Raw genomic sequence first — 24,630 nt, 5'->3', positions numbered from 1 at the left:
AGCTCTGGTAACAGAACATAACAGTAAGTCCAGCCCAGCAAATGCTCTAAGGAAAGATTTTTTTTTTTTTTCTGTTCCATCATGGTGTCGGTTCTGGATTTGGCTAAACACCTGCAGGGACTCTCTTTGGAGGTGACTGAGCTCCGTCAGCACGTGAGTAACTGTCCTGGAGCACATTTCTTGGAGCCTAAGGTACGTTTGCCGGATTTATTTTTTGGTGAACACCGAGAATTTTTTTTATTTAAAAATGCTTGCTTATTGTATTTTCGTTTGAGACCCAAGTCCTCTGGGGATGATTCCCAGCGCATAGGGTTTATAATGTCACTTTTGCGCAAAGAGCCTCAGGAGTGGGCCTTTTCTTTGCAACCTAGTGATACATGCTTCAGATCAGTGGATAGTTTTTTTTCTGCTTTGGGACTATTATATGATGATCCTGACCGTGTCGCATCAGCTGAGACTGAGTTAAGACGTTTGAGACAGGGATCAGGTAATGTGGAAAAATATTGTACTCATTTCCGTCGATGGTCTACTCAAACAGGGTGGAACGATTCTGCTCTGAAAAGTCTATTTCTTGCTGGGCTCAGGGAAAGGGTTAAAGACCTGCTAATTGCTTATCCTACACCTGAAGATTTGCAACAGGCTATGCAATTAGCTATACGGGTGGATAGGAGACTGCGTGCAAGGGTTAATGAGAGCAAATCCTCTGCTATGTCAGTTTCTGGTTATGAGAATGTGTGTACTAACAGTGGTGAATCGATGGAGATTGGAGCGATGGCACCTCGCTCTCAAGAAAAAGATCGCAGATTTTCTGAAGGCTTGTGTTTCTATTGCGGAAAATCTGGTCATTTGATTAAAGACTGTGAGCTTCGTATCAAGAAAGAAAAAAAAATGGTCAGTCATGCCCGTATTGCCTGTTTAAATTCCAAGGGTGTATTTTTAGCTGCTTCCACGATTGCTCAGGAAAAATTAATGGAATTTCGGGTGTTTGTTGATTGCGGGTCTACTCTGAATGTAATTGATGGGGGATTCTTGGAAAGACTCAATTTAAAACCCGAACCTTTATCATCCCCCATTGCTGTGGTTTCTGTGGATGGTTCCCCTTTGAAGAATATTACTCTCAAGGTCTGTGAATTTCCTCTCACTATTAATGGTGTTCACCATGAGAAATTGGATTTGGTAGTGTTGAATAAATTGCCTTCTCCAGTAATATTGGGATTGCCCTGGTTAAAATTTCACAATCCTGTACTGGATTGGTCTACCAGTGAAATTAAATCCTGGAGCCATAAATGTTATGACAAGTGTTGTAACGGGCGTATTGCAGCTTTGGATAGGGGAGAATTGCCTGTTCCTATTCAGGATTTTTGGAGAGTTTTTTCTGAGAAGGAATCGCAGGTTTTGCCTCCCCATAGAGACTATGATTGTTCTATTGAATTTGTCCCTGGAGCGACTCTTCCTAAAAGTCGTTTATTTAACCTTACTATTCCTGAGAGAAAGGCTTTGGAGGAATACATACAGACAAGTTTGGCCGCCGGTCACATTAGGCCCTCTAAGTCTCCTGTGGCGGTTGGATTTTTTTTTGTAAAAAAAAAGGACGGCGGTTTACGTCCTTGTCTGGATTTTCGTGAGATTAACAAAATTACTGTACGCAATCCTTACCCACTGCCATTGATTCCTGATCTGTTTAACCAGTTAATGGGGGCCAAGTGGTTCTCTAAAATTGACCTTAAGGGGGCATACAATCTGTTGCGCATGAAGGAGGGTGACGAATGGAAGACTGCTTTTAACACTCCTGTGGGTCATTTTGAGAATCTGGTTATGCCTTTTGGTCTTACTAATGCACCTGCATTTTTTCAGAATCTTATTAATGACATCCTTAGACCTTTGATCGGCAAAAATGTGGTTGTGTATTTGGATAACATTTTGATTTATTCGCCGGATCTGGAGTCTCATTGGCGGAGCGTACGTGAGGTATTACAGTTGTTAATGGACAATTCGCTTTTTGCTAAGCTGGAGAAATGTGAGTTCGCTGTACAGAGAATTAGTTTTTTGGGCTACATTATCTCCAGCGAAGGTTTTGAGATGGACCCGGTTAAAGTTCAAGCTGTACAGGAATGGCCTAGGCCTATTGGTTTGAAATCGATACAGAGGTTTTTGGGTTTCGCCAATTATTACAGAAAATTCATAAAAAATTTTTCTAGTATTGTCAAACCTCTGACCGATCTCACCAGGAAAGGTGCTGATGCGGTTCAGTGGTCTTCTGAGGCCATTGAAGCTTTTGTGTATCTCAAGGAGAGGTTCACCTCTGCTCCCATCCTTATGCAGCCTGATGTGACTAAGCCGTTTTTGGTTGAGGTTGATGCTTCCTCTGTGGGGGTTGGCGCAGTATTGTCTCAGGATAACGGGGATGGATTACATCCCTGTGCCTTTTTTTCAAAAAAATTTTCGGAGACTGAACTGAATTACGATATTGGTAATCGGGAATTATTGGCTATTAAACTCGCATTTGAACACTGGCGCCACTTCTTGGAAGGTGCGGAATTTCCCGTTCAGGTTCTTACGGATCATAAAAATCTGATATATCTTGATGCTGCCAAGCGCCTGAATGCCCGTCAGGCTAGGTGGGCACTGTTTTTCTCGCGGTTTAATTTCTCCGTTACTTACATCCCTGGTACTAAGAATGTTAAGGCGGATGCCTTGTCTCGCAGTTTTTCTCCCATAGTTGGTGCTGAGAAAGAGGAGAACATTTTACAAGAAGGTGTTGTGATAGCTGCTTTGGACTCCGTTTTGGAAGATGAGATTCTTAAAGCACAGGAGAATGCCCCATCTAACACTCCTCATGGGAGGTTGTTTGTGCCTGGGACCTTTAGGAGAGATTTGTTTGTTGAGTGTCACGAATCTCGGTTAGCAGGTCATCCCGGAATCTCTGAGACCAAGAGACTGGTGGGTCGCAGTTTTTGGTGGCCTGGATGGCAGAAGGAAGTCATTAAGTGGGTGCGCCAATGTACTATTTGTGCTAGATCTAAGTCCTCACATACTCCTGCTGCGGGGTTGCTTTGTCCTTTGGAGGTTCCCAGTGCTCCTTGGACACATTTGGCTATGGACTTTATAACTGACCTTCCCCCCTCTGAGGGTTTTACTGTCATCTGGGTGGTCGTGGACCGTTTTAGCAAGATGTGTCACTTGGTTCCCTTCGTCAAACTGCCCTGCGCTAAAACTCTCGCTAAGGCCTTTGTCAAGGAAATTGTCAGACTTCATGGCGTTCCTACTGACATTGTTTCTGATAGAGGTCCTCAGTTCGTGGCTCGTTTTTGGCGTGCCTTTTGTGACAGGTTGGGAGTTCATTTGTCGTTCTCGTCCGGATATCATCCTGAATCTAATGGCCAGACAGAAAGGAAAAACCAGGATGTTGAGCAGTTCTTGCGTTGTTTTGTGGCAGACAATCAAGAGGGGTGGTCTGAGTTTCTGCCACTTGCTGAATTTGCTCTGAACAATCATACATCTTCTTCTGCTGGTTGTTCGCCTTTTTTTTGTTGTTCTGGGAGACATCCGTCGTTTGGGTCGTTCTCCAAGTTGGGATCTGCCGTGCCTGAGGAGGAGAATTTTTCCGGTGATTTGGAGAGAGTTTGGACGGATGTGCGTGGTAATCTTCAGGAGGCCAACAGAAAATCTAAAGACTACTTTGATAGGAAACGACAGGAGGTTTTGTTCGCTGTTGGTGACATGGTTTGGTTGTTCTCTAGGAATCTGCGGTTGAGGATTCCTTCTAAGAAATTGGGTCCCAAGTTTGTAGGGCCCTTGAAGGTGCTTCAGGTTGTCAACCAATCTGCTGTTAGGTTGGAGGTTCCTACCTCCTGGAGAATTAATCCGGTATTTCATGTCTCTCTGTTGAAAAAAGCTGTTGTATCGGATTGTGACGCCTCTGCCTCTGTTCCTCCGGTGGTGGAGGACGGGGAATATGAAATTTCTCGCATCCTTAACTCTAGACAGTATAGAGGTAGTTTGCAGTATCTTGTGGCCTGGAAAGGTTTCGGACCTGAGGATAACTCTTGGGTGAGGTCGGATCATGTTTCCGCGTCCAGACTTATCAGAGCATTTCACAGGAGATTTCCTGATAAGCCTGGTCCTAGGGGATCCGGAGGATCCTCTTAGAAGGGGGGGGTACTGTTAGAACCTTGTTCTTAGTTTTTTTCCTTTGCTGGTCACATGACCTTGTTGGCCTATTTAATCCTGCTCCGCCCTTCTGGCTTTGCTGGACTTCATTGTTTAACTACTTTCTAGCTAGCCTGTGCCCTGTATCTAACTCTGTTAGTTTGCTTGGTCTACGGACCTCTATGTTCTATATATTTTGTTTGTTCGTCTGTCTGCTACTATTTCTGTTAGGAGGTGTCCCATTTTCCTCCCAGTCCTTAGTACTTGTAGGGATTCCTTCCCCACATCTATAGGTCTCCGTACAGACTAGCTTAGGACTTTAGCAGGTCTGATCGCAGGATCAGGTCCCCTGTTACATCGTAGGGATTAAGCTGAGTTCTATCGTAGGGACAGATCTCCTCTCTTTCCTTAGCTCTGGTAGCAGAACATAACAGGGCAGTCACGGAGAGGTTCAAGCATTACTTAGCAGCTTCAAAATTTACCATCTTTACGGACAATAATCCGCTAACACACTTGGATACTGCAAAGCTTGGTGCATTGGAGCAGCGCTGGATGGCCCGGCTATCGAACTACGACTTTACCATCAAGTACCGAACAGGCCGTGGAAATGCAAATGCTGATGCCCTCTCCAGAAACCCTCAAGTACATTTGCAAGGGCTTGAAGAAGAAACAGATGACTTGGAGGAAATAGAACTTCCAGCTTTCCATAAAAGTAGAAAATGGAAAATGACAGAAACCCATATCTACCAGAACCGTCAGGATGTTGCACTAAACCCGCTGCCTCATTATGGATGGAAAGAAACCCAAGACAGCGATCCGGCAGTGAGCCTAGTGAAGAGGCTGGTAACCCAACCGGATTCCAAAATTGAGAAGAATGCTCCCCCAGAGGCCCAATACCTGTGGAAAGAAAGAAGCAGGTTATTTATCTATAAAAAACCAATTGTGCAGACGGTATATCAATCCAAGGACACATGAAATGGTATGGCAAGTTGTGGTTCCAAAGAGAGACGTCCAAATGGTATTGGAAGCGTACCATAGTGGAGCAGGACACTTTGGATGGAGAAAACTGGAAATACTGTTACGTGAGACTTTTTATTGGATTGGCATGAGGTCTTCCATAGAAAAATGGTGTAAAAATTGTGGCGCATGCTCATTAAGAAGAGGAGATCGTAACAACCAGAAAGCACCACTCCAGCCTATCATAACCAAAACAGCCTCTGGAACTAGTAGCCTTAGATCATGTCAAACTCACACCCAGTAGATCAGGCTATACTTATGCTCTTACCATGGTGGACCACTATTCCAGATTCCTAGTGGTAGCTCCTGTGAAGGACTTGACAGCTCAGACAGCAGCAAGAACCTTTCAAGCTTATATCTGCAGGCCACATGGATATCCAGAACAGGTATTGACAGATCAGGGTCCTGCCTTTGAAGCGGAAATATGTCAAGAGTTCTGTAGCTTGTATGGATGCAAGAAAATTCGTACCACGCCTTACCATCCCCAAACTAACGGAATGTGCGAAAAAATGAATCACGTGGTAATAGAATTGCTGAAGACTCTGCCCTTGGAAGACAGAAACAGATGGCCAGAGAAATTACCAGATCTTATTGACATCTATAACAACATCCCAGTAAGCTCAACTAACTGTACCCCGGCATACTTGATGAGAGCGAGACCAGGAAAATTGCCAGTGGACTTTGAAATGGGCATTGTAGTTCCTGAGGAAGACCCCTCAAGTGCAGATTGGGATACTAGAAGAACAGAACAATACAAGAAAATACAGGAGTGTGTTGAGAAAAGTCTAGCAAAATCCAGAGAAAGACAAGAAACCAATTTCAATAAAAATGCACAAGGAATCCCGTTAACCCCCGGAGAATTGGTTTTGAAAAGGAAAAAGAAACTTCATAAGCTAGATAATCAATGAGAAGAAGAACCATACACTGTATTACCATCCAATTTTGACAACCAGAAAACCTGTCTAATCAGCAAGGATAGAGGAAAAACAACAGCAACAGTGTCCCGAGACCACTTAAAGAAGTGTCCTCAACCCTTACAACAAAAAGAGTATATCCCTTGTCCCATACCAGAAGAAGAGACGCCAAGGACAATTAAGACAATCTTAGGAGAGTTACCCGCAGATTGGCCCCAAATAGAAGGAGCATATTTAATTCCCATGTTGACATTCCCACAACCAGTAGAAGGATCAAGAGCAGAAGAACCACCTGCTGCGGTCGAGCTAGGGAATCCTGCAATCGGAGTACCTGCCATTCCCACTAGGGGAGTGGGAAGACACTCCGGCATACCTGTGCTACGTAGACCAACACAAGAGTCAGTAAGTAGTGTTCGCTCCACACCAGGCTTACGCACCAGTGGGATACCAGTTTTACGGATGTCATCACGTATTAATTTTGGACACCCACCACTCAGATACAGGGAGTAAACCATAACAAAAGGGAAATGTAAATAGGTTCAAAAATGTAAATATGTATTTAAAGTCAGTATATAGAAGGGTGACGAGTAGACCAAACAGGTTACACCAGGTACACAACATAAAAAAGGGGTGAGTAGAGTTGGCGTAAGAAGCGGTCTAGGGAGAGCAAAATCTTGGCCAATAGGTGACCCCAGGGCCAAAGGGCCTACAGTGCTTATGAACGGGAGAGGCCCCTGCAGTACCTAGGACCCTTGCGCCGAGGCACACGTAGTAAATGTTTTGTTGTGTATTGTGAATTATTAAGTCTATTTGAATCTTTAAGCCTACAGAGACTTTACCTGTTTGGACGTCTGAAACGTTTTGAAATTTTTTTAAGAATGGACCGAAGCCACAGGACTGGTGGTGGCAAAAATACTTTCCCTTTAACAGCTTGCAGCAGATCGACTAACGTTGTATGGACTGGTTATCCGTTTTTCCCATTTTCCCTGGTTATTGTAAATTTTATTTTTGAGACTCTGTTCAAATTACAAATGTAAATGTTAATGTTATGTTATCTTTGTTAAAAAAAAAAAAAAAAAATGTTTCAGTCCCGGAGGACTGAAGTTAACTAGGGGGGAATGTGGCACCCCTGCAGGGGATTACCACAGGATCCATAGGTGCAGGGAGAGATGTACACTTGGGAACACACAACACCTTCCACTCCAGGTCTGAGGGGAGGAGTCAGTTTCCAGGGAGACAGCAAAAGCGGCAGTTGGTCTGGAGACGGTTGAAGGAGGAGAGAGAAAGAGAGAGCTGTTGGCTGAGGACCAGTTAAGCCCTGAACTAGGAAACAGGTCTGGGTTGTGAAGTGCCCTAGAGAGAGGGACGGAGGCTAGAAGGAGAAAGAACGAGATAAAACTATTATCCCTTTAGCTCATCCGGACACCGGAGACCGAGATCGCTATTAATTCAGGAATAGCATAGAAAACCCGGACAGATCAGGAGGATCTACTCCCCCTGAAGAAGAAGGGGAAAGAGTTGCCAAACTTGACCAAGTATAGGACCAGGGGCCCAGAAAGAGAATTGGTAGCCCCAAGGAAAGGTCCTCATTGTCAGTTGTGGAGAAGGACCCCAAAGAAAGTAAAAGGTGGCAGGTTCAGCTTAAGGCAGGACTGATCCCAGACAACGCACACATTGTTAGAGGAGGCCTCACAAATCTCCAGAGTGAATATCTCTACCTGCACCGAAAACCTGGTTACCCTCCTGAACTGTATCTGTTACCGGACATCAGTAAAAGAAAGGTACTGAAACAAAGACTTAATGTGTGTGTGTGCCTACTTTGACATTACTGCCTATAGCGTTCGTACAAGCCGTATGCCGATCACCTCAGCAACCATACATAGCGCTGGTAACCGATTTTACCAGTTACCACAGGAGGCGTCAGGACACAATTCTCCCATCATCCTGACCACCATCCCTTTACTGACGGTCCAGGGCACGGAACCGGGAAACGACCAACCGTGATCCCCACAGAAGTAACCCATCCATCCCGGTATCCGAGTACCCCTACCCCTGTCGACCGACTCAAAAACATCCATCCAGACTTGTCCGGTAACCAATAGCATCACTATACTGCTATTTCACTATAACAAGTTCATCTGAGGTGGTAAAATTTTTCTGCGGTAATAATCCTGAATTTTTGAAGCTGCAAAATATTATACTCCATTTAAAATGGGCAAGGTGCGTGGTAAGGGATGGGGAATTGGACATGATACTGATGGTGCACACAGAGGCCGAGGCCGTGAACAAGGTGAAATTGTGCTTGCTGAGGGTGCACAACAAACACCCACATCATGTTGACCTACCTTCCTGTCCCACTTTCTAGGGGGGCAACCAACACTACTGTTGAAGCCAGACCAGTGTAAAAAGGTTGTTGGTTGGATAGCAGATAATGCTTCCAGTCAGGGTGGTGCTGGCAAACTGACTGGAAGCATTATCTGCTATCCAACCAACAACCTTTTTACACTGGTCTGGCTTCAACAGTCTCAGTAGCCATGAGTCTGGGCCAGATATTCCTCCTTCCTCCCACCATGCCGAATGCCCAGAGACAAGTGATTCCACACTTGGACACTCCGAAGAGCTGTTCACATTTCCATTTATGGATTCTGGCCTCTCGCCCTGCCCGGTTCAAGCGGAACATGAGGAGATCGCATGTAGCCATGCCCAAATATTTGAGCAGCCATGGTCACAAGAAGGCAACAGTGGGAAAGTGTATTTACTGTTGCAAGAGGTGGATGATGATGAGACACAATTGCCAGCAAATCAGAAGGAGGACCAGGGTGCGGAAGTGGAAGACAACGTGGTGGACGATGAAGTCACTGACCCAACCTGGGAATGTGACATTCAGAGCGTGGACAGCCGTGCATAGGGTGAGGAATCTGTAGCTCCACAACAGGCATGAAGAGGCTGTGGGGTGGCCAGAGATACAAGGTAGTCAACTGTTCCCTAGAACGAGGGAAGTTGCCAGTCCAAGGGTTAGGTCTTCCCGAGTCTGGCGCTTTTTTAAAGACTGCCTAGTTAACTTAAAAAAAGGCCATTTGCAACATCTGCCATGCCAGCATCAGCAGAGGCAGCACAACTACCAGCCTAACCACTACAAGCATGCTCAGGCACATGACAGCAAAGCACCCGACTAGTTGGGCCAAACGCCAGGGTCCGGAAACAGTGCCCGCAGGTGACACCACTGCTTGTTCCCCTGTTGTACATGCACGCCAATCCCCTGTCCATGACACATGCAAAGATGCCTCCTACCCTGCACCTGTCGTTGCACACTTGCAATCACCGTCAGCAACCACGTCCAAGTCTTTGTCCCAGCGCAGCGTTCAGTTGTTCAGTTGTCCCTACCCCAGTCCTTGGAAATCAAGCGCAAATATGCAGCCACCAACCCACATGTCACAATACTAAGCTGCCACATTTCCAGACTTCTTGCCCTGGAAATATTGCCGTTTAGGCTTTTGGAAATGGAAGCTTGCCGCAACCTCATGGCGGCTATCCCTCGGTACTCGGTCCCCAGCCGACACTATTTCTCCCAGTGTGCCGCCTTACCCAAGCACGTGTCTCAGAATATTACCCTGGGACCCAGTCAGACCCTCGGACGGAACACGTGCTGCCGAGGATTACGAGCCATGGTTCAATGGCCAGAAACTGGTGGTGGCTCTGAAGCTTGACAACCTTGCACACGTACCATGCCTGGCCCACGCGCTCAAGTTAGTGGTTCAGCGTTTTCTCAAAACCTTCCCTCATCTGCCTGAGATGCTTGTGAATGTACATCGCGTGGGTGCCCATTTCCGCAAGTCAGCTACAGCTTCGGCCGCCCTGTCAGTGTTTCAGCAGCGTTTGCAACTTCCAGCTCACAGACTGGTGTGCGATGTCACCACGCGTTGGAATTCAACGTTGCATATATTGGCAAAGCTTTGTGAGTAGCAGAGGGCAGTTGTTGAGTACCAGCTCCAACACGCCTGTCGGTATTACAACCAGCCTCTGTACATAAGAGCAGATGAGTGGGCATGGATGTCTGACATCTATGTGGTTCTCCAAAACTTTGAGGACTCCCCCAAGATAGTGAGCGACGATGAAGCCATAATCAGCGTCACCATCCCGCTTCTCTGTATACTGAAGCGCTCGCTTCTCACAATTAAAGAGGAGGGTTTGCAGGCAGAGCAAGTTGAGATGGAGCAAGAAACTATACAGGGTGATGCTACACAGTCCAGCCTCATCTCATATTCTCAAGGAGGATTTCGTGATAATGAGGAGGAGGAACAGGAGCTGGTTTCCTGCGCTACAGACTACCTACACCACCTTCATCCCATCTGTTCAGCGTGGATGGCCTGAAGAGGAGGAAGAGAGGGAGGACAAGCAGGAGGACAAGGAGGAGAACATGAACAGTCGTCCTCTTGGTGGGGACAGGGAAGTCTTGGCTGTTGGCAGTCTGGCACACATGGCTGAGTTTATATTCTGCTGCCTTTCCTGTGACTCACGTTGTACGCATTTTGGGCAACAGTAGTTACTGGTTGGTCACCCTTCTAGACCCATGCAACAAGGAGAACTTTCTCCTTCCTGTGGCAGAGAGGCCTATTAAAATGTTGCAGTACCAGAAGGCCCTACTTGAAGAATTATTTAAAATATTCCCATCTGGCAGCGCTGGCTGCAGAGGTCACAGTCCCTTGGACAACCAAGGAGTGCAGGCAGGGAGACACATACCAGATGCAGCAGAAGCAGGGGAACACTCTCAAAGGTATGGGACTGTTTTCAAGACCCTCTCAGCGCCCAGGGAAAAGTTTTGGAAGCTGCTGAAGGAGTACCTTGGTGACCGTACCAGCGTCCTCTGTGATTCTTCTGTGCTTAACAACTATTGGGTATCCAAGCTGGACATGTGGCAAGAACGGTCTCTGTATGCCTTGGAGGTCCTGGCCTGCCCTGCCGCTAGCGTTTTGTCAAAGTGGGTTTTTAGTGCGGCTGGGGGTATTATAACTGATAGATGCATCCGCTTGTCAACTGAAAGTGCTGACAGGCTGACTCTTATCAAAATGAACAAGGGCTGGATTGAACCAGACTTCTCAACACTACTGGATGACAGCAACGGAACATAAACTCAAATCCATTTTTTTTTCTGGTCTATTCCCATGCACCCATTCTTCAAAGCTGAGAAAAATTCATTGAAGTTGACAAAAATTCATCGAAGCTGACAGAAATTCATCATTAACAAAATGTACTGATTTAATGTGTCCTTCGCAGTTTCTCTTCAGCATCTGTGTGTAAGAGGTAGTGATGGGAGACTTGACGCTACAGGAGCTGGAATTACCACTTCAGAACTCTCCAGCTCTTTGTTTCTATCCATTTCTGAGTGCTTCTTGAAGTATGTTTGAGGTCATTATCCTGCTGTAAGACCCATGAGCAAGGATGCAAACCCAGCTTTCTAACACTGGGCACTACATTGCGACCCAAAATCCTTTGGGAATCTTTATATTTCATGATTCCTTGCACACAGTCAAGGCACACAGTGCCAGAGGCAGCAAAACAACCCCTAAATATCTTTGAACCTCCACCGTATTTGACTGTAAGTACTGTGTTCTTTTATTTGTAGGCCTCATTCCATTTCCATTAAACTGTTGTGTGATGTGCTTTAACAAAAAGCTCTATCCTGGTCTCATCTGTCCACAAGACGCCTGATGACCCTCTAAAAATAATGAGGGCCACCTGCTGGCACGCTATAAGTTGTGAGGGCCGCCTGCTGGCATTCCAAGTTTCAAACTTTACAGTATTAATACTATTAAAACAAACAAGAAAATGTGACCACCTCAGATGGATAAATTATATTGCAGTAGCAATATCCAGCTATGCATAGTTGGTTGCTGGCCCTCCAAAAATGCTTAGTGAGGACTGCCTGCTGGCTCTCCTTAAATGTGGAATGAGGGCTGGCTGCTGGACCTCTAAAATTTGAATGAGGACCTCTGAGTGGCCCTCTAACAATGGATAATTCAAGTTCATCGGATTGTAACACGCAGTCTCTGGCACAACATTTCTTTTTTCTTGTTTCCTTAATACAGTACATTTTCAGTAATACTATCCGTTCCTCCTGGACTATCCCCACATTTACTGGATCTGTCAGCCCCAGGGATTTCCCATCAAATTCCACAGTACACCCGGGATCCGTTACCTTTGTTTAACACAGTTCCACGTCCAACTTCCTCTGTACACCAAAGGATAAGGCACTCTTCGTAGTACCTGTCCTTGAGCTCTGAGCATTGCAGGAATGTCTGCAAAAGCCCAGTAATCTCACTGCCCCAAACGATAGATTCTTGCCCACTGCAACTTGAACTTGACCTGAGTTAACAAACTTTCCTATATCTCTCCTATAAGGAAGCAGTCCCTTTTTACTGGGGCTCTCCCCTCCCATTATTGGCTAGTTTCAAATTTTTAATTATGTCTTATCTTATTATCACTACCTTATGTACTACTTCCTAGTTTGTCTTTATCCTAAGCATTACTGATACATTACTTATTATCAAACCACAATACTATACAGAGTATATACTTAAAACCGCATGACACTATTCACATTATAATGCACAGCGCGATTGGTGTCTTCAGGGGCAGGAACGCGAAAGTACGGTCCACCACTCTTACATTCTTCCCCTCTTTAACTATGGTTGTCCTCGACCATTCAGGAACCTGGAAGGCACCAATGCACATAAAAAACACATAAAATTAACTGTCTCTCGCCAGAGGTATATATTTTCTGTTACAGGTCAGCACTGACTCTGAAACATAGAGTTAAAGTTCTTTGTGCCCGTAGGTCAACATAATTCCTTCTGAACGTTACTTAGAATTTTACATTTTTTCGCCGGTCAAGACCACTCGACACCGAAGCCTCTGAATCACTCTCCTGCACAACACTTAGTTTCCTCCGGGCTCTCCGGTTTCCTCCCACACTTCAAAGACATGCTGATAGGGAATTTAGATTGTGAGCCCCAATGGGGACACTGCTGATATTGTCTGTGAAGCGCTGTGGAATTAATGGCGCTATATAAGTGAATAAAATAAATAAATAAATATTGAACATCTCTTTCTGTTCTCGATCAGGATCGTAGAGCTGGTGTCCATCTGTGTCCATGTTCCTGTTAAAACAACCGTCCTTCAGCTCATACAACAATGGCCCTTCAGTCCACAGGCTCAATTCATTGTCTTTGACCTGGTTGAGACATCGGATCATTCATCCCAACTCCCCAAACATTGGTACTTGCGACCAGGACAGTCCGTAGGACAGGGATACAGTCCATAAATTCTGGACCAGGCTGGAACATTTGTAGTTAGTTTCTTCCCCTCTCCCTTTTGTGAAAAACAATCCCTTCAATGCTAGGCCTGTAGTCCCTAGAGGCAAAGTGCACAGTCCTTAGGGACTAAAAAGGTTTTGGATCCTTTAACAGTCAGCTGTCCCTTAATCCAGCAAAGGATGTGCAAATGTGCACAAAACAAAACAGGGGGGAACACAAAACCATTGGGCCGTTCTGTCCAACATTAGGGATCCCGCTTACTGCTGGGCCTTCCACCCACAGGAACGCAGAAAGGTTCTTTTACTTATGTGCAATGAGTACAACTGCGGTTGGTCAGGGATGATCCTCCACTTACGGCCACTATCTGGAATCTGGACACAATGACTGCAGCTGGAGCACTTGCCACTTCTGATAGGCTGAAGGCCTTTGTGCTTGTCATGGATGTCATGGTGCTGGAGACGGTCTTCCCACTATTCTTGCAGGTATGTCCCACTGGTCTCGAGAGTGTAGGACTCGGAGGTGTTGGAGCCCTGGCTGTGGGCATCTCCCGCTGTGGATAAGCGGCTTCCTGGGGGTTCACACTTTCCAGCCTGAGGCTTCTCCTCTGCTGGCCGGATTACTCTCACTGCCACCTTGTACCATTCTCGTGGCCTGTCCTCTTTTATGAAGCAGATACAGTCCCCTTGTTGCATAGTGGACCCGTACTGCAGAGAACCGGCATTTATGTAAACTCTGTTATTGGTCCCATCCTCCTGAGTGAAGCTGTATCCCTTCATATAGTCAGGACCTCACGCACCCACTTGTCATCCGGTTGTTGACCTCTCTGCCTCTGGGGCACACGAGCTGGGCCCTTTCCCACTTCTCCAATCTTTTCTTCCCCTTGATAATCTTCGCCTCCCACTTGGTCTTAGCGGGGTCTGGGGCTGGGCCTTCTTCCACATACATTATTTCCCCATTTCCCTTCTTCACCATTATGCTGTAGAATGTAAGCGCGCAAGGGCAGGGCCCTCTCCCCTCTGTACCTGTCTGTCACTATTAGTTTGTTCATTGTAATTTCTATTTGTGTTTTCTCTGCTACTGGAAGTGGAAAGGAAGAACAAAGACAAAAAAATCTAAATAATAAAAATATGGGAGGAAGAGAAACCAATCACAAACTAAAATGTTTTTATACAAATGCACAAAGCATGGGCAACAAACAAGGAGAATTGGAACTACTAATGCAGGAAAAGGAATATGATGTCATTGGAATCACTGAAACTTGGTGGGACGATACACATGATTGGAATAAAAAGCTAAAAGGATACAACTTATTTGCAAGAAACAGACTTGATAAACGAGGAGGAGGTGTCGCATTGTATGTTAGAAAAGCGTATATCTGCACAGAGATTGAAGCTTCAGAGACTGGGAGTTCTGTGGAAACTGTTTGGGTAAGAATACAAGGAGAGAACAACGGAAAGGACACCATTGTAGGCATTTACTACAGGCCACCTGGGCAAGCTGAAGATATGGATGAACTCTTTATGTATCAAATGACCAAGTTCTCCAAAAAATATGACGTAGTGGTCATGGGAGATTTCAACTATCCAGACATTTGTTGGGAATCTCTCTCAAGTAAAACTAACAGGTCAAGCAAATTCTTATCCTCTCTTGCTGACAACTTTATCTTCCAAAAGGTAGGGGAGAAAACAAGGGGATCTGCTACTTTGGATCTAATCCTTATAAACAGGGAGGAAATGGTTGAGGAGGTAAAGGTGGCTGGGACCCTAGGAGGCAGCGATCATGCTATTATAGAATTTTGGATAACTAGAGGAGGAAGACATGTGAAGACTCAAACTTCAAGGTTAGATTTTAGAAAGGCAGATTTTAAGAGACTCAGAAAGAGAATAGGAGGGATCCAATGGCTGGATGTCCTTAAGGACAAAAATGTCCAGGAAGGATGGGAAATTTTTAAAAATGAGATTCTCAAAGCACAATCGTTAACAATCCCTAAAAGTAGGAAGAATGGGAAGCATTTAAGGAAACCAGGATGGATGAACACAGAACTTAAACACATGCTAAAAAGAAAGAAAGAAATGTTTATTAAATGGAAAGAGGGAGGCATATCTAAAGAAGATTATAATGCAGTCTGCAGATCCTGCAGGGCACGTATCAGGTTAGCTAAAGCTGACAATGAATTAAGGCTTGCAAGAGATGTCAAAAGCAATAAAAAAGGATTTTGGGGGTATGTCAAAAGTAAAAGAAAAGTCAAAGATGCTATAGGATTTTTACAGGATGAAAATGGAGAAATGGTAAGAGAGGATGTTGAGAAGGCCGAACTTTTTAATTCCTATTTTGCATCTGTTTTCTCTCAGAAAGAAAATGTAACATCAACTGATCTTCACTGTCCTTTTAAAGGAATAGAGGAATCTAAGTTATCTGTAAACAGAAAGATTGTGAGGGAATATTTAGCTAACATAAATGAGTTCAAGTCTCCAGGTCCAGATGAATTACACCCCAGAGTACTGAAGGAGATCGTAGAAGAAATTTTAGAACCACTCTCCATAATCTTTGAAAATTCTTGGAGAACAGGAGAAGTCCCAGAAGACTGGAGAAGAGCAAATGTTGTTCCTATCTTCAAAAAGGGGAAGAAGGTGGACCCAGGGAACTATAGGCCGGTGAGTCTGACTTCTATACCAGGAAAGATCTTTGAACAAATTATTAAACAACATGTATGTAAGTACATGGATAAGAATGAAGTGATTAACCAGAGTCAGCATGGGTTTGTAACTAACAAGTCATGTCAGACTAACTTAATTTCCTTCTATGACAGAATCACTGACTGGGTGGATCAGGGAAATGCTGTAGATATAGTATATCTTGACTTCAGCAAAGCATTTGACAAAGTATCTCACACCATCCTTATTGAAAAAATGACCAAGTATGCAATGGACCAGGCAACTGTTAGGTGGATTCATAACTGGCTTAGTGATCGGACTCAAAGGGTGGTTGTAAATGGCTTCACATCCAGCTGGATGAATGTCTCAAGTGGGGTACCACAGGGCTCCGTCCTGGGACCTGTATTGTTCAACATCTTTATCAATGATTTAGATGAAGGAATTGAGGGTAAACTGATTAAATTTGCTGATGACACAAAGCTAGGAGGGATAGCTAATACTAGAGAAGAGAGAGAGAGGATTCAAAAAGACCTAAATAAACTGGAGCAGTGGGCAGCAACCAACAGAATGGATTTTAACAGGGAAAAATGCAAAGTACTACATCTGGGCAATAAAAATGAAAAAAGCATATACAGAATGGGAGGAATAGAGCTAAGCAACAGTACATGTGAAAAAGACTTAGGTATACTAATAGATCATAGACTGAACATGAGTCAACAGTGTGATGCAGCAGCAAAAAAGGCAAATACAATTCTGGGATGTATTAACAGAAGCATACAGTCTAGATCACGTGAAGTCATTATCGGTCTTTACTCCTCTTTGGTCAGACCTCATCTGGAATACTGTGTACAGTTTTGGGCACCACATTTTAAAAAAGACATAGACAAACTGGAGCAAGTTCAGAGAAGAGCGACCAGAATGGTGACTGGTCTGCAAACCATGTCCTATGAGGAACGGTTGCAGGATTTGGGAATGTTTAGCTTGCAAAAAAGAAGACTTAGAGGAGACTTAATAGCTGTCTACAAATATGTCAAGGGCTGTCACATTGTAGAAGGATCATCTTTATTCTCATTTGCACAAGGAAAGACTAGAAGCAATGGGATGAAACTAAATGGGAGGAGACACAGATTAGATATTAGAAAAAACTTTTTGACAGTTAGGGTGATTAATGAGTGGAACAGGCTGCCACGAGAGGTGGTGAGTTCCCCTTCAATGGACGTCTTCAAACAGAGGCTGGACAGACATCTGTCTGAGATGATCTAGTGAATCCTGCTTTGAGCAGGGGGTTGGACCAGATGACCCAGGAGGTCCCTTCCAACTCTACCATTCTATGATTCTATGATTCTATGTAACACCGTGGTCAGATAAAGGAGAGCTCTACTTTGATAGTGAAATTGACCTCAATTGGATCCAACAACGCTGCACTAGCACTGAGGTCAATTTCACTTTTAAGGTAGAGCTCTCCTTTATCTGACCACGGAACCACCTTAGCTAACCCCTATAAACAGGTATTGCAGATTACTAACCTGTGTTAAGTACATAAAATTAGTATTTAACGCTAAAGTATTTAACAGCCAAAAGGGATGAGAACAAAGAAATGGTCTGTGGTCACCACTTGCAGAACCACTCCCTTATATAGGAGTCTTGATAACTGCCTATCATTTTTACCTGTTGCCTGTTACATTTGCACAACAGCAGGAGAAATTGATTCACAATCAGTGTTACTTCGTAATTGGACAGGTAGATTTCACAGAAGTGTGATTGACTTGGAGTTACATTGTGTTGTTTAAGTATTCCCTTTATTTTTGAGCAGTGTGTGCGCGTAATATACAGGTGCTTCTCACAAAATTAGAGTATCATCAAAAAGTTAATTTATTTCAGTTCTTCAATACAAAAAGTGAGACTCATATATTATATAGTCATTACAAACAAAGTAATCTATTTCAAGAGTTTATTTCTGTTAACATTGATGATTATGGCTTACAGCCAATGAAAACACAAAAGTCATTATCTCAGTAAATTAGAATAATTAACAAAAAACACCTGCAAAGGTAACTTTTTGATGATATTCACATTTTTAGAGAAGTACCTATATATATAAATATATATATTATATTATCTGTTAGGGATGATATTCACATTTTTAGAGAAGTACCTATATATATAAATATATATATTATATTATCTGTTAGGGACTTTTTAAGATATATGAGGAATGGATCTCTTTTCATTTCATGTGGGGAAACTATACCCTGGCCGTAGGGATATCACAAGAGGGGCTGCCTATGGGGACATCACAAGAGGGACTGTGGGGAACATCATGTTATATGGGAGACTGTCGGGGACTGTTGTAGAGAAAAATTAAAACACAAAGACATCTCTGGAGAGGGGACATAACACCCTCACATTGAGCATATGGGATTAATTATAGCTAGGGAAGATAGAAACTAATTCTAACTGGGAAAGTGATAGAGAGCTGACAATTTGACCTCCATTCAAGTAGGGGCCTCCTGCAGTGACCAGGTAATTCCAACAGGAAATTTGCTCTGGGAAAAAGACACCAAGACTAAGATTCGGTTTTGCAGAGATGGAGAAGTATGCTTCCCAGGTTAGAACTTCCTCTGATCAAAGCACTGGTCCCCAGACATTTTGGAGCCAGTGGTCACTGATGAATATTGCATTGATCCGATATTAATGGGATATATATATTTTCTGCATCATAGCAAAGTGCCGAACATAACGCATTCGCTCACATCACTGTAAGACTATTCTAAAACCTCCAACTTAACAACGATCTGATCGATGATGCTATCCAGGCCATGTTTCGCTAGGTAAAATCACAATTGGAAACATGACAATATCTACCGCCTGGGACCTCCAGGGGCAAAGATATCCTGCAAATTGGGGATCTCATAAAATTCTGAAAGACCTAGCACATCCCACAACCAGCCCACACAGGAGCTCACCAAGTGGAGGTATGTGGGGGTAATCTAGATCTAATAAAAAGTAGAATTAGGGTTTAGTGATTTGGTCAGTCCTGGAAAGCACAGCTTGCTTTGGTTCTGTCCATTTTAAAAGGAGAACCTCCCTTCGCAAAGCTCTGAGCCATTTCCATCATACAGGTTTAGCAATTTTCTTTAGTTATCCCTTTAATGCTATGTAATTATATATACCGTATTGTTTTGTTCCCATTTTGTATCATCTTTGCATATTTTTTTATAAACACTGTCTATCTTTCCAGATTAAATATATAAACATCAACCTGGTGACACAAACTGGGGACAGTGGTGGGATGTGAGTGACCCTCCCCCCCTCTTAGCTGTTATCTTTGACAGGGGGGCCATCATACTGTATAGTGGGCTGTGAGGAACATTATACTGGGACCTGTGGAGACATCATACTGTAAAAAGGGCTGTGGTGACCATACTGTATAGGGGACTGTAGGGGACATACTGTGGTTTGCTGTGACCATGCTATATTGGGGGATGTTGGGGACCTTACATTCGGAGCTGTGACTTATATCATACTGTATACTGGGGCTGTGGTCGATATTATATTGTGTGGGGTGCTGTGAGACATTATACTGTATATAAAGGACTGTGTGGCCATTTTACTGTATCATTTACTGGGGGAGGCATGATACTGTATGGGGTGCTGTGGTGGACATCATAGTGTATATTGGGCAGCTGTGGTGACCAACATATCGTGTAGTAGTGTTCCCCAACTCCAGTCCTCGAGAGCCACCAACAGGTCATGTTTTCAGGGTTTCCTTAGTATTGCCCAGGTGATAATTACATCACCTGGACAGGCAATAATTCCTTCACCTGTGGATTAAGGTTATCCTGAAAACTTGATCTTCAACAGTGTTTGTTACTTGACAGACGTAGAAACCATCATACGTATCCCTTTGTCTGTGATGGGGGGTCTGTTTACATTCCATAAGGATATCCGCCAAATCCTGGACACCTTAATTAAAACCAAACGGTCGCCATTATAGTTAAGCTATATTAGTTTCCATAACCATCCTTGGATCTGACATTTAAAATATACAATGTAAAGGATGAATATCACTATTTGTCCCTCGTGTTATGATTAATCATTGTTTGCAGGCCATTTACACATCTAACTGTGAAAACGCACTCCCGGTTAAGCCTCCCTAAAGTACACCACTTTTTTTTAAATTTTAATTGTATTTTTTTTGGTGAAAAAGATAACAATTCCAGTGGAAGTAGTTGTCAGAGCTTGTTACTTGACCCATCATAGAGAGAAAGGGAGTCCTGTTACATTAAATTCTGACTAGTGTTGAGCCACCCCCGTAGTGTTCGAGTTCGGTTCGGTTCGTCGAACACCCGTGTGTTCGCCGAACTGTTCGTCGAATTGTTCGTCGAACACCTTCGAACACCGTTAAAACCAATGGCAGGCAAACAAAAACACATAGAAACACATAGAAAACACCTTCAAAGGTGTCCAAAAGCTGACAAACTGCTCAGAAGACACAACTAACACATGGAAAAGTGACAAGTACATATAGTCATGCGAAAAGAAAAGAGGTGGAGGAGTAAAAGGAGGGGGAGACACAGATATAGGCATGTCATGCCCTTCTAAAATCCAAAAAGTGAGAAGCCGACACGTTCAGTCCGCTCCTGCCCGTGCCACCTCCGTGTCGCCGGGTTTGTGCCAGAGCCGCGGTGAACCCTGACGGCCAGCCCCCCTCTCCCAATACTGGTGCCTGTCCGCTGGTGGGTCGAGCGAGCCCCCCTGTGGTGGAGGCAGCTCTAAGCTTTTTAATTTAAATTGTCTCTCTAATTTGAATGAATGCACTTTAAATCCATTTACAAGGATCTATTGGAGAGCAAGTCTCATGCCAGCAGCCGCGTAATTCCAGCTCCAGTAGCGTCCACTAAAGCTGCTGCAGTTAAAAAGCTTTTATAAGGATCGAGCTCGGCTGTCCACCGCAAGGCATCCTACTGCCAGTCCCAGCCCCTATGCCTTGGGGTGCCTCCTGATGCTCTTCACTGAGTATCCCGTGGTCCCGAAGCATTTCCTTTGAAAAAATTAAGTGTCCAAACTACAGGTGGTGTAGCTTGCTTAACAGCCGGGATAATCCGCTGACTAGCAGACACTGCTACTAGGCACAAAGTATTTCCTGGGCTAGATGCAGTTAAAAATTTGTAATTAGATACTCTCGTTGGATGCTGAGAAAGCATTCCATAGAGTCTCCTGGCACGCCATATATGATTCTCTTAAAAAGCTTGGGGTAGGGGTCTAGGGGACCCTTTTATAGCCAAAATCACAGCCCTGTATCACAATACGTCACCTAGGCTTAAGATAAATGGAACTGTAGCACCCTGAGGGCTCGGTTGCTACAGAGGTATTGCACCTCACCCAGGGGTGTGATATCTCACTCTCAGGTAAGGATGGAGTGTGGATCAGGACCCGACACCTGCATGCATTACACCATATTGCCGTGGGGCAGGGCGACTAATATGCCTCTGAGATGGACACGACAGTCCCTATCCCTGGCTGGAGTGGGGGGAGGGAACACTGAGGAAGGGGAACCCTGTAGTGCAGGAGCAGGGAGGAAGCAGTTCCTGGGTGCATTGAGAAGGGAGTATAAAAGGTGGGCACCATCTTAGTTCAGTGCAGAGAAGTCTGAGCAGAAGTGGCAGGGAGCAGGGGCTCTGCATGAGCTCTGCTCCGGAGGCGGGCCTAGTAACAGAGGCCCAGGCCTGGCAGAGGGAGAAGGAAGGAAGAGGAGCGGAGAAGGCTCCAGGAACGAGGAATGAAGGGATCCCAGGGGTGCGGACGGGCGATTCGCCACCGCACGCCCGAATCCACCTGCGTGGAGGGGTCAGGCCAAAGGGGGAGACCGGTCCCCGAAACTATTGGAGGCAGGAAATGACCCTCAGCTAGAAACCGGAGGCTGTGACATTTTATGTGGCGCAGCCCCTCGCTACACCCGCTAGGAAGGCACCACATAGGGTCAGGGAAACTGGCGCCAAGTTTACCAAGAGGAGGCCCGAGGCAGCCGGACAGAAGGGTTGGTAAGAAAGGCCAGACAAAGGACACACAAAGGGGGTCCTGTGAAGCGCTCCAAAGTTATCTGGGAGTTGTCTGAGCCCCTCACCTGGTGAGCACAGTACGACGTGGGCAGCCGTTACCTGCAGACGTGGTCTGGATAATAAGAACTGTGAGTAAAGGCCCTGGACTGCATCACTGACTCCGTGTCGTTACTGCTGCTGCCCTGCACCATCACCCCCATCCTCCGCATACACTGCCCTGAGGCTATACTCCTCCCGTGGGGAGTTATGCTACGCTCTGCTGCACCCACAACACCAGCCTCAGCGGTCTGCCCTGCAGCGGTGGTTCACTCTGACCGCAATCCACGGGTGGCGTAGTCGGACATTTAAACATCAAAACCACATGAATAGTTCCGCCACTGGTTTGACCACCCTGAGCCATGGAACCGGGTCACCGCCACGAAGACTACAACCACCAGCATCCACCAAAAAGGGTCCGGCTCCGGGTGTCCCAAGGCCCAGGGGGTGCATCAGAACATTTTCATCACCTTTCACAATCACCAATGGGACAAGGCAGGGATGTCCTCTGTCCCCTCTCTTATACATCCTAGTGACGGAGCACCTGCTCTCATCAATTCGCCATAACCCCAATATTAGGTGGATTGAGGTGGGAGGCACCGAGTACAAGTGCTCTCTATTTGCTGATGATGTCCTAGTATATATCACTCAATCACATATATCCATCCATGCTGTTATGGCTGAAATAGATCACTTTGTTACATGGTCAAATTTTAAAATCAATGCAGCGAAGTCTGAGGCCCTCGATGTCTCCCTCCCCAAATCCATATAGGATTCCATCCAGTCCAACTTTCCCTTTGCCTGGCCCTCACAGGGTATCAAATACTTAGGAATTCCTATTCATAGAGACCTCTCCCATCTATGTTATCTTAATTTTGGGCCCTTTATTGAACAACTCCATACAGACCACGGTTGGCAAGTTAGAACTGTAAGATTCACTACGTGAACCACTGGTGTTTTGTGGAAAAGCACATGTACACTGTGTTCCAAATTATTATGCAAAAAGTGTTTAGGAGTGATAAGGGAAGAATTTGTTTGTTTGTCAGTTAAACTCATTGATGGTGATGTGTGTCAGGGCTCTTTATATCACTGTAAGCAATTGCAGACACCTGTGCTAATTAGTTTGGCAGGTGTGTCCAATGAAAGGCAAGACTACTTAAGAAGGCTGTCTCACATTATTAAGCAGCCTACATTTTCTACCAAAATGGGAAAGAAAAAGGATGTGTCGGCTGCTGAGAAGCAACAAATTGTGGAGTGTTTAGGTCAAGGCATGACTACAATCAACATTGTGCGATGATCAGTATGAAGTGTCTTGGCAATCAAGAAGTATGTAGCTGATTCACAGTACACACGTGTGCGTGCTGATAAGGGCAAATTGAGGACTCTTTCCTACAGGCAATTACGTCAGGTTAAAAGAGCAGCGGCAAAAAAGCCTTGTCATAGCAGCAGACAAGTTTTTGAAGCTGCTGGTGCCTCCAACGTCCCCCGAACAACAAGATGCAGGGTCCTTCAGAGGTTTGCAGCTGTGCATACGCCATCCTGTCGACCTTCTCTATCCACTTCACACAAGCAGAAACGGCTCCAGTGGGCCAAACATTACATGAAGACTGATTTCAAAACTGTTTTGTTCACGGATGAGTGCCGTGCAGCGCTCGATGGTCCAGATGGATGGAGTGGAGGATGGCTGGTTGATGGACACCCCACGCAAACACGGCTACAGCGCCAACAAGGAGGAGGTGGAGTAATGTTTTGGGCTGGAATCATGGGGAGAGAGATTGTCGGCCCCTTTAGGATCCCAGAAGGCGCTAAAGATGAACTCCATAATGTATGTGGATTTTCTCAAACAGCACTTCCTGCCATGGTTCAAGAAGAAGAACCGTGTATTTCACAGCAAGATCATTTTTTTGCATGATAATGCACCATCTCATGCTGCACATAAAACATCTGCATCTCTGGCTGATATGGGCATAAAAGGGGACAAACTTATGGTGTGACCCCCATGCTCCCCTGACCTCTACCCCATTCAGAACCTCTGGAGCATCATCAAAAGGAATGTCTATGATGGCGGGAGGCAGTTCACATCTAAGCAACAGCTCTGGGAGGGTATTCTGTCCTCATGCAAAACAATTGAAGCAGAAACCATCCAAAACCTGACAAATTCAATGGACGAGAGAGTTCAGAAGCTCCTTTCGAACAAGGGGTCCTATGTGAAAATGTAACATCACCTAGAATAAAGTTTTGAGTTGAAAACTGTTTGATTTCAGTTTCTAATAACCTGCTAATGCTTATAATTTCAAAAATGACCATTTTTTTGGTCTTTATTAAAATGAAAAGGTTGATCGAAAAGTTTGGGGGATCTAAGAGTGTGGCAACCCAGTAGTCATGATTACTTCGAATTCTGACAATATGAGGGTCATGTTGCAGGTAGTGCAGCAAGAAGGCACTTATGTGTCTTGCGCATCTCGGAGCCCCAAAATTATTTTCC

Source organism: Phyllobates terribilis, unplaced genomic scaffold (genome assembly GCF_046119375.1).
Source record: "Phyllobates terribilis strain yellow unplaced genomic scaffold, ASM4611937v1 Scaffold_3__8_contigs__length_932513732, whole genome shotgun sequence".
NCBI lineage: Eukaryota > Metazoa > Chordata > Amphibia > Anura > Dendrobatidae > Phyllobates > Phyllobates terribilis.
The sequence above is the reverse complement of the archived record's forward strand: the minus strand, read 5'-3'. Positions refer to the sequence as shown.